Source organism: Bidens hawaiensis, unplaced genomic scaffold (genome assembly GCF_021521415.1).
Source record: "Bidens hawaiensis isolate Kalapana, Puna unplaced genomic scaffold, B.hawaiensis_p1.1 tig00008375_1, whole genome shotgun sequence".
NCBI classification, from domain to species: domain Eukaryota; kingdom Viridiplantae; phylum Streptophyta; class Magnoliopsida; order Asterales; family Asteraceae; genus Bidens; species Bidens hawaiensis.
Genome location: NW_027491593.1, coordinates 613,697 through 627,699, shown reverse-complemented (window position 1 = coordinate 627,699; position 14,003 = coordinate 613,697). Strand labels below are relative to the sequence as shown.

The 14,003-nt window shown below is 36.5% G+C and overlaps 1 pseudogene; it reads left to right on the top strand.

The window, feature by feature from the left end:
- The first annotated feature begins 8,131 nt into the window (after positions 1-8,131).
- LOC143637664 (dehydration-responsive element-binding protein 3 pseudogene) lies at positions 8,132-8,931 on the top strand (annotated as a pseudogene).
- Positions 8,932-14,003: the final 5,072 nt, after the last annotated feature.

Below are 14,003 nucleotides of genomic sequence, written 5' to 3'. Positions count from 1 at the left end.
GGAAGAAAGGCAGACCAGACCCTAATAATATCCAAGTATGGAGGGTGACCGGACCCTAATAATATCCGAGGATGGAGGGTGACCGGACCTTAATAATATCCGAGGATGAAGGGTGACCGGACCCTAATAATATCCGATGATAGAGGGTGACCGGACCCTAATAATATCCGAGGATGGAGGGTGACCGGACCCTATTAATATCCGAGGATGGAGGGTACCGGACCCCTAACAATATCCGAGGTATGTTGGGTGAAACGCTCTTTATAATGTAAGGTTAGTTACGTGTGTATTGTGTATGTTAAAGAAAGAAAGTACGAAAGAATGAAAGTATGTGTATGGAAGAACGATGAACAGGTTAAGTGTGTAATATGTATCTTCGGATACGTATATAAGTAAGTATGTGAATGTATTGTATGTTGTCTGATTAACTAGAACTCACTCACCGTAGCTGACTTTTAGTATGCACGCAGGTATATATGAGTTGGCATGAGGATGGCACATGGCATGAATTGAACGGCTGGCATCTGAAGATGGAAGAAATGATGTTTTGAATACGATGTATTATGTTAGGGTTTTAAGGAAATGATTAAATGTTTTGTAACGAACGATCGAAGTTAATGTATCGGCGAATTTTTTAAATAACTCTGATATTTAGAACTATGTTTATGAGTAAATCCAACACCAAATGTAGGGCACCGGTAACGGGGCCTTACAAGTTGGTATCAGAGCAAAGTTCGAGAGATTTAAGCATCCTACATGCTTAGACTTGAACAGAGAATGGGATTTAAGTAAGAAAAGAAAGAAGATGCCAGTTCAAGATAGCCATGTGTCACTCAAGCAAGCTCAGTAAAGGTAAAGTGTATGGTTAAATATGTATGTTAATGTTAGCTTAGTTGTTAAAGGAAAGATATGTGTATGTAAGGATAGGATTAATTGATTGTTTGATTGATTAACTGTTTAAAAGTAGAAACTAGCACAAGTGAAATCATAAAGGGAAGTATGTAGAACCTGAGGAGTAATGCAAATAGTTAATTACACTTGGCCACTGTCATTAACTACTTACCTTACGAATCATGTGCTAAATAATTCCTAGAGTGATAACGTTTGTGTTTCCTAGAGATAATATAGATAACTGCTACAAAAGGGACGAGCGCGAAGAGGTCGTACTGGACGCGGTGGTAAGACACGTGCCAACCAGACACCTGTTGAAGAATGTGTGACAAGTAATATACGAAAGAAATAGGACTTCGACTTTAGGAAGTAAAGAAGAAGGATCACACCTGGAGCTTGTAATCATATATGCCAAGGGAGTTGCTCAAATGTTTCACACTACAATGCCAACAATGTTCGCCGAAGCATCAAAGGTAGCCCGAACTGTGAAGTCTAAATGGAAGTAGCATGAAAGAAATAGAGATAAGCCAACTAGACTGGGTCAAGACAGGTAGTATGTCTGCAATAGTTAACTCCATAAAGGAACTTGCTGGGACCATGAGTAACGAAGCGAATGATGAGAAAGTAGAGATTATCGAGAAGGACGGGTGAAAGTAGAGGCATCTTAATTGAAAAGGAATGAAAGTATGAGACTACATAGTTTAGCAAATATGAAATAAGACGTTAAGAAGAATGTAGTTGTGTACCTGATACTTTATGGAAGAGACCACTAGCGATACTTTCGTCAAAGTATGAGAATGGTTAAGAATTGTAAGGTAGAGCTAGAGGGGCGTGAGTTCCTTTCTACTCTTTATGATTGACCTTAAGAGAGTGCGATGTCATTTGGGAATGGATTTGACGTTTGAGTTAAAGATCGTATAATATGTAAGAATAAGTTGATAAGGTTTATGTCATTGGATGGCGATACAGTGACAGTTTATGATAATAAGGAAAGTTCAAGGCCTAACGTCATTCCGATGATAGAAGCTGAAGGTTTGCTAAGGCGAGGGTGCAGTGCCTACCTGGCGTATGTTGTCAAAGCTACGACCGACACGAAGGAAATGAAGAATGTTCCTGTAGTGTGTGACTAACCAGAAGTGTTCCCGTAGGGCCTTCTGGGGTTAGCACTGGAACGAAAGGTAGGATTCCAGATAGAGTTAATACCAGGAGCACAGCCCGTCGCGAAGGCACCTTACCGCCTGGTTCCATCCAAGATGAAAGAGTTAATGTCCCGACTACAAGAACTCCTCGAAAAAGGTGTTCTATACCGAGTATTTCCCTACGTAGTGTACCAACGATGTTCATGAAGGAAAAAGATGGAAGTATGAGAATGTGTATAGATTTCTACGAGTTGAACAAGCTTACTGTGAAGAATAGATATTGCCACAAATAGATAAATTGTTCGATCAAATGCAAGGTGCGAGTTGGTCCTTGCAAATAGACATCAGGGCAGGCTATCATCAGTTGAAAGTGAAAGAAGCAGACACCCTAAGACAACATTTCAGACGCGATATGAATACTACGAGTTTCTCGTGATACCGTTTGGATAGTCGAATGCTCAAGCAGCATTTATGGTTATGATGAATAGGGCATGTCATCCGATATTAGGAAAAATATGTCGTTGCCTTCACATACGATAGTTTTGATTATTCAAGGGATAAGCCCGACCATGCTAAACACTTGAGAAAAGTGTTGGAAACGTTGAAGAAAGAGTAATTGTATGCTAATTTTTCAAGGTGTACCATTGACACATGTCATAAGAAGCAGAAGGAACGGAATACGAGGCAACAAGATGAGTGAGGCTGATAAAGGATTATGATTTTGGAATCAAGTATTATCCTGGTGAGGCTAATATGGTTGCTGACGGCCAAAATGTGGAAAAGATATCACGACATTTAAGTAGTATGAATTAGTTAGTACTCCGGATTGCATTAACGAGATCCACGAGGTACAGTTAAAAGTTATAAATGATGAGAACAAGACGAAAAATTTATGAATTCTCTAGTTACACCGAGAATTGAAAGATAATACTTATGATGTAAAGATCAGATTTGGTCGCCTGAGGATTCCACGTCATGGATATCTTCGAGGCCAAATCCTAGATGAAGGTCATAAGTCTAGATGTCGGTTATAATGAAGGCATATACTAATAGAAGTGAAACGCTTTAGTTGAAGTCAAATGAAGATGAGTCCATGGTATGTGACAGTTATGGATAGACATGATACTTTGCCAACACTGATAAGAACAACCACAAGTTTTACGAATGTGGAGCCGAAAGTCACACTGCAAGAGAATGCTAGAAACCAAGGAAAAAAAAGTGGAAAGTCATGCAAGGAAAGCGTAGATATGGTTTAGATTTATTGAGTATTGACACAAATGATTAGTGAATAATTGATAATCATGTGATCATAGAAGGGAAGTCCTCTGGAACGGAAAAGGATAGAATGGTATTATAAAAGAAGGACAAGACATACCAGAATGGAAGTTGGTTAAGGTAGTTGGTTACGATAGATCAAACAGCCTGATATGCAACGGTAAACAACAATGGATTCATAGGACAACGTGAGGCTTGATTGGTCAAGAAAGAGGGAGATGTATCATCATGGACTTCATGATCAAGCTACCTTGGACAGCTATAACTCATGAACCTTACATGTTGATGCATAGCTGAGAATGAAAGAAAGTATAAGTGGTGACTTAAGGAGTTCTCCGACAAGTTATGCGATGGATGCGCTCAAGAATTGCAAGAAGTGTTCTCTCTCAAGGAAAAGACAAAGGGATTTTAAGACTGCTAACTTAAAGGACAAGAAAGGGGACCATACTTGTGGAAGTAATATGCACTTGCAAAGTCTGGAAAAGGAAGCGTATCATAGATGACTTCATGGACAAGCTACCTAAAAAAGCTAAAACTAATTAACATCACTCGTTGATTGTAAGACAAAGGATAAAACGGTAAGTCAGGAAGCTAGAGAAAGGATGTGAATACATGAAGTATTCCTTTTACAGGGACTAAGCAGGTTTCGAGGACGAAACCTCTTATAAGGAGGGTAGACTTGTAACATCCCGAAATTTACAAGAATAAATAATTAATATATTATTTAATTAAGATGGAAAAGTTTACTTGAGTTAATAGAAACATAGTAAAATAATAAAGATGGAAGGACAAGTAGGCTAATTAGATGTAATTAATTATGGACCAAAAAGGAAAAATGGACCTATAAGGTCCATGGGCTTAAGGGAGTATAAATATCCCTTAAAATCCTAATCCTTTCCATTTTCATACATCTCCACACCATAGCCTACACCATCAAAACACACACTTAACCCACAAAGACACAAAGATTCCCGGAGATCTAGCCGTCGGATCGGTTTCAAATTTTAACCGAGTATTCCTGACATATAAAAGTGAAGATTCCAGCGACTGTAGAGGCAGTTTCCGGCGAAGGTGAGCAGACGGGTTTGTAGATCGGGACAAGAAGGTTCCGTGGCCGCTTAAATCACTCAAATCGGAGTTCGTTTGATATGGCTTTGAGCATCTCGAGTGATTTCATTCAAAAAACTTAAATGTACGTTTTTGTTAAAAATGTTTACTTTTCATGAACGGATTTACATGAAAATTGGTAGGATGATAGATCGGGTCTAGACAAATCTTATAGTTGCAAACTTGAAGATTAAAATGGACTTAACGTCCTCACGGTTAAGAACGGCTCGTTTAAAATAAACCCTAGATCTAGTTTTGAATGTTTTAGCCATAAAGGTTCAAGTTTTATGCTAGAAAAGGGTTGAGTCTTGATGATGGGTTGATAACGAATGTAAAACGGTGAAAACGGTGGTGAAACAAGCGAGATCTCGCTTTTCTGGCGAGATCCCGTTATTCCGGCAATGGCGGCGCCGGAGAATGTGGTACGAGGTTTAGATCTTGTCAGGGAATGTTCTGACCTAACCCTAGCTCGTTAATGGGAACGTAACGAACCAACCTTAGGTCGTTAATGGAGACATAACGAATTAGCAAGTGATTCGTTATAACATTTCCTTAAGAAGAGATAACAAACTAGAGGCAATTCGTTAAATTGATTCATTAACAGAAGTTTAACGAACTAATCTCAATTGTTTATGTGAATTCGTTAAGGAATGAATGACGAACTAAACCCAGTTCGTTAAGTAGTTCGTTAAGGGAGAACTGACGAATGAACCCCCAGTTCGTTAAGGGTTCAGTTCGTTAAAGACCAGTTCGTTATAACAGTCAGTTCGTTATAATGAATGAGTTCATTCGTTAAGAACCCCATTCATTAAGGGCTGGATAACGAACTAGAATATTGACAGTATTACAGAATTAGTCCCTGGACTTAGAAAAGAATTATATAAATACATAATAGCCCTTGGACTTTGATAAATGGTGAAAGATATCTTTAAAGGTTAGCAAGTAACGATTAACTAACCGGTGATGATTCAATGAAGTAAAACCGGCTTAGACGTGTAAGATTAACTAAGTAGCAATGAGAATGGCTAGAGTAGTGTTTAACATCTCAACTATTAAACAGATAGTCACCCACAGCTCAAGAGAGGAATATAGCAGAAGAAGTAACCGAGTTCAGGTGAGTTTCTAGCCCCATTCTTTGTTATGTTTTCGGGGCTGTGTGCATACTTGATGTGATTAGTTAATACACTTACCTTAAGTGGTAAGTGTATGCCTTATAAGATTTATGTATGAATGAATGCTTGACGGTGCGTGAACGATCTTCGGATATTGCATGTATCGCCAGGTGATAGTTTGAAGATATGATTGTTATATATGATATGTAAATGATGTGTGTCTGTATGAAAGTTATAATTATGAATATATAGACTAGTATGGTATGGTTGTATGGAAGAAGGGGAGACCGGACCCTAATAATATCCGAGGATGGAGGGTGACCGGACCCTAATAATATCCGAGGATGGAGGGTGACCGGACCCTAATAATATCCGAGGATGGAGGGTACCGGACCCCTAACAATATCCGAGGTATGTTGGGTGAAACGCTCTTTATAATGTAAGGTTAGTTACGTGTGTATTGTGTATGTTAAAGAAAGAAAGTACGAAAGAATGAAAGTATGTGTATGGAAGAACGATGAACAGGTTAAGTATGTAATATGTATCTTCGGATACGTATATAAGTAAGTATGTGAATGTATTGTATGTTGTCTGATTAACTAGAACTCACTCAGCGTAGCTGACTTTTAGTATGCACGCAGGTATATATGAGTTGGCATGAGAATGGCACATGGCATGAATTGAACGGCTGGCATCTGAAGATGGAAGAAATGATGTTTTGAATACGATGTTTTATGTTATGGTTTTAAGGAAATGATTAAAAGTTTTGTAACGATCGATCGAAGTTAATGTTTCCGCGAATGTTTTAAATAACTCTGATATTTAGAACTATGTTTATGAGTAAATCCAACACCAAATGTAGGGCACCGGTAACGGGGCCTTACATGCATGATTTATGACTATTCTATATGTGCATAAGTATTTGTTATATGTTTGGTGGTTGGTATCTCATCCTCATCTACTCCCATATGGTATAATCATACACTTACCTGAGTACGTTGATTTTATATCAATAGGAAAATATCTACATCTATTAATTGTTTCATATTCATTAGATTTGTAATGCTCACCATTTACATATGAATTGCGATTTACCTATCTGTATATAAACATAAAACTTATGTAGACTCACCAACATTCGTGTTGACAAAGTCTATTTTTATACATGCTACAGGTTTACTTTTAGATTGCTTGTGAAGATTAAAGACTTATCACTTAGATTATACCTTTAGGATATTTTTATGAATTTAGTGTTGATGCAATTGTTTGTATTTTATCTTGAACAAGTTGTAATTGTGATTATTGAATGAAATAAATGAGTTGAGTAAATATTGTCACTTTAATAGTGTCATAGTGTTCTTGAGCAATCCGTTGCACCCCGGCATGTTCAATCACCTTTGGTCGGGGTGTGACAGGTTATCTGCTTAAAGGTTTATATTTGTTGATTTGTGTTCATTTAAGTCCGTTTATGTTTGTTTGTGTTCATTTACATTTGTTCATATATGTTCGTTTATCTTTCTTCGGTTATGTTCGTTTAGATTTTAAACAAACTAACACAAATGCCCATTTTCAAAACATTAATGTTTGTTCGATTAAGTGTCCGTGTTCTTTTAAAGTTAAATGAACGAACACGAACATGCCCTTGTTCGTGTTCATTTTATTCATTTACAGGCTTTCATTATTCACATTGATGAATACACCGGTCTCAATCTCTAGGCTCGATCTGCCAACTTTATTTGTGTTCGTGAACACATTAATTTCCTTAATGAACGAACATGAACATAAGTTCTCGTTTGGTAAGTGTTCATGAACTGTTCGTGAACACATTATTTTTTTAACGAACGAACACGAACAAAACCTTATTCGTGTTTGTTTGGTTCATTTACAATCCTAGATAGAACACCCCCACCCTCCACCAATTTTGGTTCATTTGAATAGCTTATGATAGTTTTTAGTTGTATCCATATGATTGGTTGAATGATTTTGGATAATTTGTTATTTTGGATTGTAACCCCGGCTCCTTACAAAATAGAAATCACATGTATCAAACTTTTTCTTTCTTAAAATTAGGTCTCAAATTAATATAGGATTATTAGATTCAAATAATTTCAAACTTTCACTTGTTGACAAGATTCTAGAATCACCCTCAATTAACTAAATGTTTATTATTAATCTCAGCTTTCAACTAAATTAATATTAAAAGTTTATTGCTTTTTGAATTTTTGAATTGTTATTTAGAAAATGCACACATTATAATAGATTAAAAAGATAAAGATTTGATGGTGCTAGTTGAAAAGATACAAGACAAAAAGGATAGGGAAACAAACAGTGCCAAGTGAATCTCTGAGAGCTTTCTTTACCTATATTAGTTTGTGAAAACAAAGGTGCATTTTTCTTGAAAAAGCAAATTTGTGTATTAACAAAAAGGTAGTTGTTTGTGAAGGACCAGGACCCCCATTGGCCCATTGTACTAACCCTCATCTCTGGAGGGTAGCAACCATTTCTTTTTCTTTCTTGCCCCACCCTCTACCCCTACCCCCCCCCCCCCCACCCCTCAAGATCTTGATCTTGTTATAAGTATCTGTATCACTCATTGGGAAATGGGGTGAAAATTGCTGATTGATCTACTGTCAATTAACTCTGATAAGCACGCACAAACTCTTTCTTTCTTTTGGTTCAAAACACAAAGAAAGTACATAATGTGCTACTGATGACAGTTACTTGTTCACCTTTTACGTATGCCCTAATGAACAATCAATCATCAGATTGTGGCCAGATGAGTATATCACAAAACCCTGAAACAAGAACAGTTAAAAGGAGCCGTGATTCAAGCACTAAACATCCAGTGTACCGCGGTGTACGAATGCGAAGTTGGGGCAAATGGGTGTCCGAAATCCGTGAGCCAAGGAAAAAATCGCGCATATGGCTTGGTACTTTCCCTACACCCGAAATGGCGGCTCGAGCACATGATGTGGCTGCGGTTTGCATCAAAGGCAGCTCCGCAATTCTTAATTTCCCCGAACTTGTGGGATCGTTTCCTCGGCCTGCTTCGTGTTCTCCTAGAGACGTTCAAGGCGCGGCTGCTAAAGCCGCGGCTATGACAGAATTTGACTCCCCGTCTTCGTGTATAGAAACCGCTTCTGAAGATCTTGATGAGATAATTGAGCTTCCGGTTTTGGGAACTAGTTTTGAGTCGCTAGAGTTAAATAACGATTTCGTGTACAATGATTCGGTCGTTGACGGGTGGTTGTATCCGCCTCCGGTGATGAATAACAGCGATGATCAAGAACATGTGAATAATATCCCCTTTGAATCTTTATGGTGGAACTACTAGTGTTGTGTTGTGTTATGTTTTTGGTTTCTTAATTACTTTTGCTTTTTACTGTTTTCACTTTGGCCCTTTTTTTATTTTTTCATCCAAGGGTTACATGTGTATGTGTTTGTGTTTGTGTTTGTGTTTGTGTTTGTGTTTGTGTTTGTGTTTGTTTTGTGCACTCATCCATGACCTCTTATTGAATGTGTAAACACCAATAAATCCTTCTCTCTAGCTCTCTCTCCATGTCTCTAACATATCAATGTGACTCTGTGGATGCACAGCCAAATGTGGTGGACCTTGAATCATTTACTGAAAATATCTTGAATTGCATGAAGTACAAGCTGACTAAGCATTCCTAGATGGTTCTTAATTGGTTGAACCTCCTAGCTCCACATCATTTGTTTGCATATATTATTACACTCTACCTAAACCTTCTTTTTTGTTTTCTTCTCCTGTATCTAATATTAAACTCGTAATGATAATTGGTAAATGAATAAATCGGTTGGAAGTTTATGTATGCTTATATTTTGAATCTATATCATGTTTTTGAGGTGTTTGTTTAACCGTAAGAACTCATAGTTTATAGTTTATGTTGAGAAGTGACGTTCAAAAAATAATGGTAGCTAGTAAATCATTTGACAACTATACTAGAGCATGGAAGATTTGGTATGAGGTGACTTACATGTGTTTAAATTAATCGCTATAATCAAATATTTAACCCATATACGAAGATAGTATATAATAACTATAGCGACACAACTTGTTAACCGGGTGTATTATATATAAACATATAGTGTAATTATGTAATTACATCGTAGTGTAATTTTAATTACATTACACTATAATTGTTGTATTTGTATATATATAATTACACTACTTGATTATCACAATTAAGACGTTAGTTTAATTTATATGTTAATTTTCTCATATATATATCCAATTTTTTGGTAACACAAATAATGGTTAAATATATCAAATTCTTGTATATCTCCGATTATAAAGTACAAGTTATTATCATTAAATATTAATATATACAAACCCAATTCAATTATTATCAAATGACATGTAATGTGAGTGGTATATAAAGTTAAATTTTGATATAGATATGAACATTACTAAACCTCATTTTCACCTCATTTACTCTTAATTTAATCGTGTGTTCTTTTTTTATGAGTCAAATTGTCTCATATATGTACAAAGGAAGTATAAACGCAATGACATATAATGAAAGAATATAGTACTGTATTTCAGGACAATTCAACCAGCTTTAGTTGTGTGGTAAATGCTCTTCCATTTAAAAAAAAAATCTAAGGTTTAAAACCGGGCATGAGATATAGATTATTTGTTTGGTGTTGTTTAAGAATAGGAAGTAGATGAGCGTTTAAGTTGCTGTTAAAACATTTTTTTTTCTGAAATTAATAAGATTTAAAGCGCCTCTATGAACGTGGGAAATTTTCATATGAAGTATTATTAAATGATAATGAATAAAGATGGAAAGTTCAAGAAAAAATAAAAAATAAAGTTGATATCATTGCTTGAGCTTCTGTCGGGTTGGCTTGTCACGTTTCATGATTAAAAGAAAGAGTGCCAACTTTTGAATAAAATCCATTGATTATCACATAAACGAGAGTCAAATCATCCAAAAGTATGCATTATTTTATTTAGTATAATAAAAAAGTTCATATAATGAAATACCTCTCACCCATGGATTAGATTTAGAACACCTTCAAACTCTTACCAAATCAAAACTAGAGATGAAGTACGTACTCTATAGCGGCGTTTTAAAGCTTGTATCGAGTTGACATTAAACGAGCTTGAATCTAAAAATAGTTTTGTTTAATACACAATACCAAACTTGGGTTGACTCGTGAGTCTAAACGAGTCTAATAGCTCAGTTTATTTATCTAATATATGAAAGAACTATTATATTTTAATAATCCAAACTTTCATCTATTAGCCGAGATTAATTGAAATTCACGAATATTTACAGTCGACATTCTCAACCTTAAAACGTATTTTTTAGCAATCCTATGCTAACTAAAAAGTAGTCCCATTAGGTTTTGGATGACGTGAAAAATACGTGTGAGATAGTTGAAGGAAAATATGTTTAAATTTGGGGTAAACATTTCCCGTGTTGTGATTAATACCAATCAATGGCTGAAAATTTTTATTATTAAAATCCAACAATATTTAATATATATATATATATAGTTATATAATAGTTATCATTGTTTATAAAACTTTGATAAAAATAACATATGATGTTGTGTATGAAGTTTTTGGTTATGAATATATAAAATAGCTAAATATGTATTTAATTTAATTTATAAACAATAAATGAATCGAATAAGACGTTTTGGCAGTCAATAGTGTGAGGCGGTGATTCGGCAGTTGTGGGTTGTGCAATTGTTGTACTGTGGTGATGACGACAGAGAGAGGATATGGTGTTAGCACTGCCACTCCCCTCTACTAGACAGAATAAAAATTATGGTAGTGGTTGCGGTCAGTGATTCTTGGACTTGTCTTTTTATATTAAGCCTATTTTTCGATGGAAATTACCATAATCACGTTAGAAAAAGTCATTAAATCCCTTGGAAATACATTGGCAAGTATTGACGATTTTTTTACGACGGGAAAAGTTAGAATACTCCTATTTCTCTCAAAACTCCTTTATAATACATACATTGCCTAGGTTAGAACACAGTGAAGGTCGTCGATTATTACCGTCGGATTTCACATATATTTGCCAGTTATTTGCTCAAAATTGGGATTTGTTGAATATTTGCTTTAAATTACAGTAATTCTAGTCCCCCTATTCAATGTAAGGTTTTATATAAGAAGCAGGGTAATTAAATTCCGCAACCATCTGTCAAATGAGCCACCAACTAGTCTTGTGTAACATCCTAAAATATTATAATATTAAATAAAGAAAGTTACGTTTAGTGATTTCGCGTTATTAATTTATTTAATATCGAGTAAAGAACGGATCATGGACTTATATTAACTAAGGTGGATTAAGTGGTAATGGGCTTTAGGTCCACGGGCTTCAAGAGGTATAAATATCCTCCTAAACCACCATAAAACTCTAAACCTCATTTCATTCCATCTTAATCTCTACACACTCAAAAACACACACATCCTTCACCTCACACGGCCGCGAGAGAGAGAGAACGGGACTCGAGTCCAAAATCAAGCCAACCATTATTAGACCTTCGATATACGAGCTAGATACGAGATAACCAAGCAAACCGAGACCACACCGAACGCGTAAAGGTATGCCTTTTACCTTAAAGTTTACGTTTTTAGGATCGGTTAGCTTTGAAACTTAAACATAAAGTAAATCGGGTCTAAACGAAACGTAAAGTAACAAACTTGATGTTGGAAATGAACTTGACAAACCTATGGCTATGTACGACGACTTGTTATTAAACGTTTTAAGCCGAAAGCTCCAAACTTTATGTCTTTCCAGGCTAAGTTTTACCCGAACTAGGTCATGGGAATGATCGCGGAATTAGTTAACGTAATATCCAAGAAATTCTCGATGAAATAAGGGTGATTTTGGTGATTAAGTTTGAACAGAGACGGCAGCTGGTCAACTTTGCCTGCAAGCCATAACTTCGCCTTCATGCAAGTTCGCTTGCAAGCAAGTTCGCCTAGCTGATAACTTCGCCTAAGGCCAAGTTCGCCTAGCTGATAACTTCGCCTAAGGCCAAGTTCGCCTAACTGATAACTTCGCCTGGTGATAAGTTCGCCCATGATAACTTCGCCTGGCATATGTTCGCCTAGGGTTAACTTCGCCGATCACTAACTTCGCTTATTGTTAAGTTCGCTTAATGATAAGTTCGCTGGAGTTAGCAAATTAGAAAATAAATTAAAAACCTAATGAAAAATGTGTTAAGACAGTTAATGGAAATAAAATTGGGGCTCTGCCCCTTGGACCCTGCTAGGGGCTGCCGCCCCTAGACCCCGCTGCCAGGGGCGCTGCCCCCGGACCCCCGTTCGTTGTGGGTTATATAAGGATAGAAATACAACATGAGTAGTAGTAGTTAATTGATACATGTAAATATTATACAGTTAGCCGTGCACAGCTCAAGAAGGGAATAACGATTAACGGAGAGCGTAACAGGATTCAGGTGAGTTTTTAGCCCCATTTATGTGTTATGTTTTCAGGGCTGTGTGCATACTCAATATGTTTGTTAATACGCTTATCCTAAGAGATAAGTGTATGCCTTATGTGAATAATGTGAAATGTATGAATAATTGCCTGATGGTACGTGAACGATCTTCGGATATTGCACGTACTGTCAGGTTGTAACGCTATGTTTAAGGTAAGTATGATATGTATGTTTATGTGTATGAATGTGATAAAGTTAATAAAAGAATGAAAGGATGGTTGTATGGTTGTATGGTTACGAAGAGGGTACCGGGCCCTAATAATACTCGAGGTATGATGTATGGTTGTATGGTAACGAAGAGGGAATCGAACCATACTAATATTCGAGAACTAGGGAACCGAACCCTACTAATATTCGAGGAAAGAGGGTACCGAGCCCTAATAATACTCGAGGAAAGAGGGTACCGAGCCCTAATAATACTCGAGGAAGGAGGGTACCGAGCCCTAATAATACTCGAGGAATGTAGGGCGTAATGCTCTTTATAACGTAAGATATGAAAGCAAGCTAATACAAAAGAAAGTATGAAAGTATGAAAGTATGAATGAAAGAATATAAGTTTGTGTGTATTGTATAATGTATGATTAACTAGAACTCACTTAGCGTAGCTGACTTTTAGTATGCACGCAGGTGAATAGGATGAGGCAGCTCGCTTGAGGAGACACGTGGCACTGAATAAGAGGCTGACATCGGAAGACTCAAGACGTTTAAGTTTAACGTTTTGTTTATTTTGAAAGACAAGTGTTGTTTTAAGACAAGATGTGTTTTGTTGTGAAATGTTTTATGAAAGTTTTTATATTCCGCGAATGTTTTAATTAACTCTGATATTAGAACTGCGTTTATGAGTAAATCCAACACGAAAGTAGGGCTACCGGTAACGGGGCCTTACATCTTGTCACATGTTATTTGACTACTTTGTTGCACAAATAAAATACATTTATATGTGTGCATATAAAAAATCTATCCGTGTGAGAAAAACAACTCCTAATTC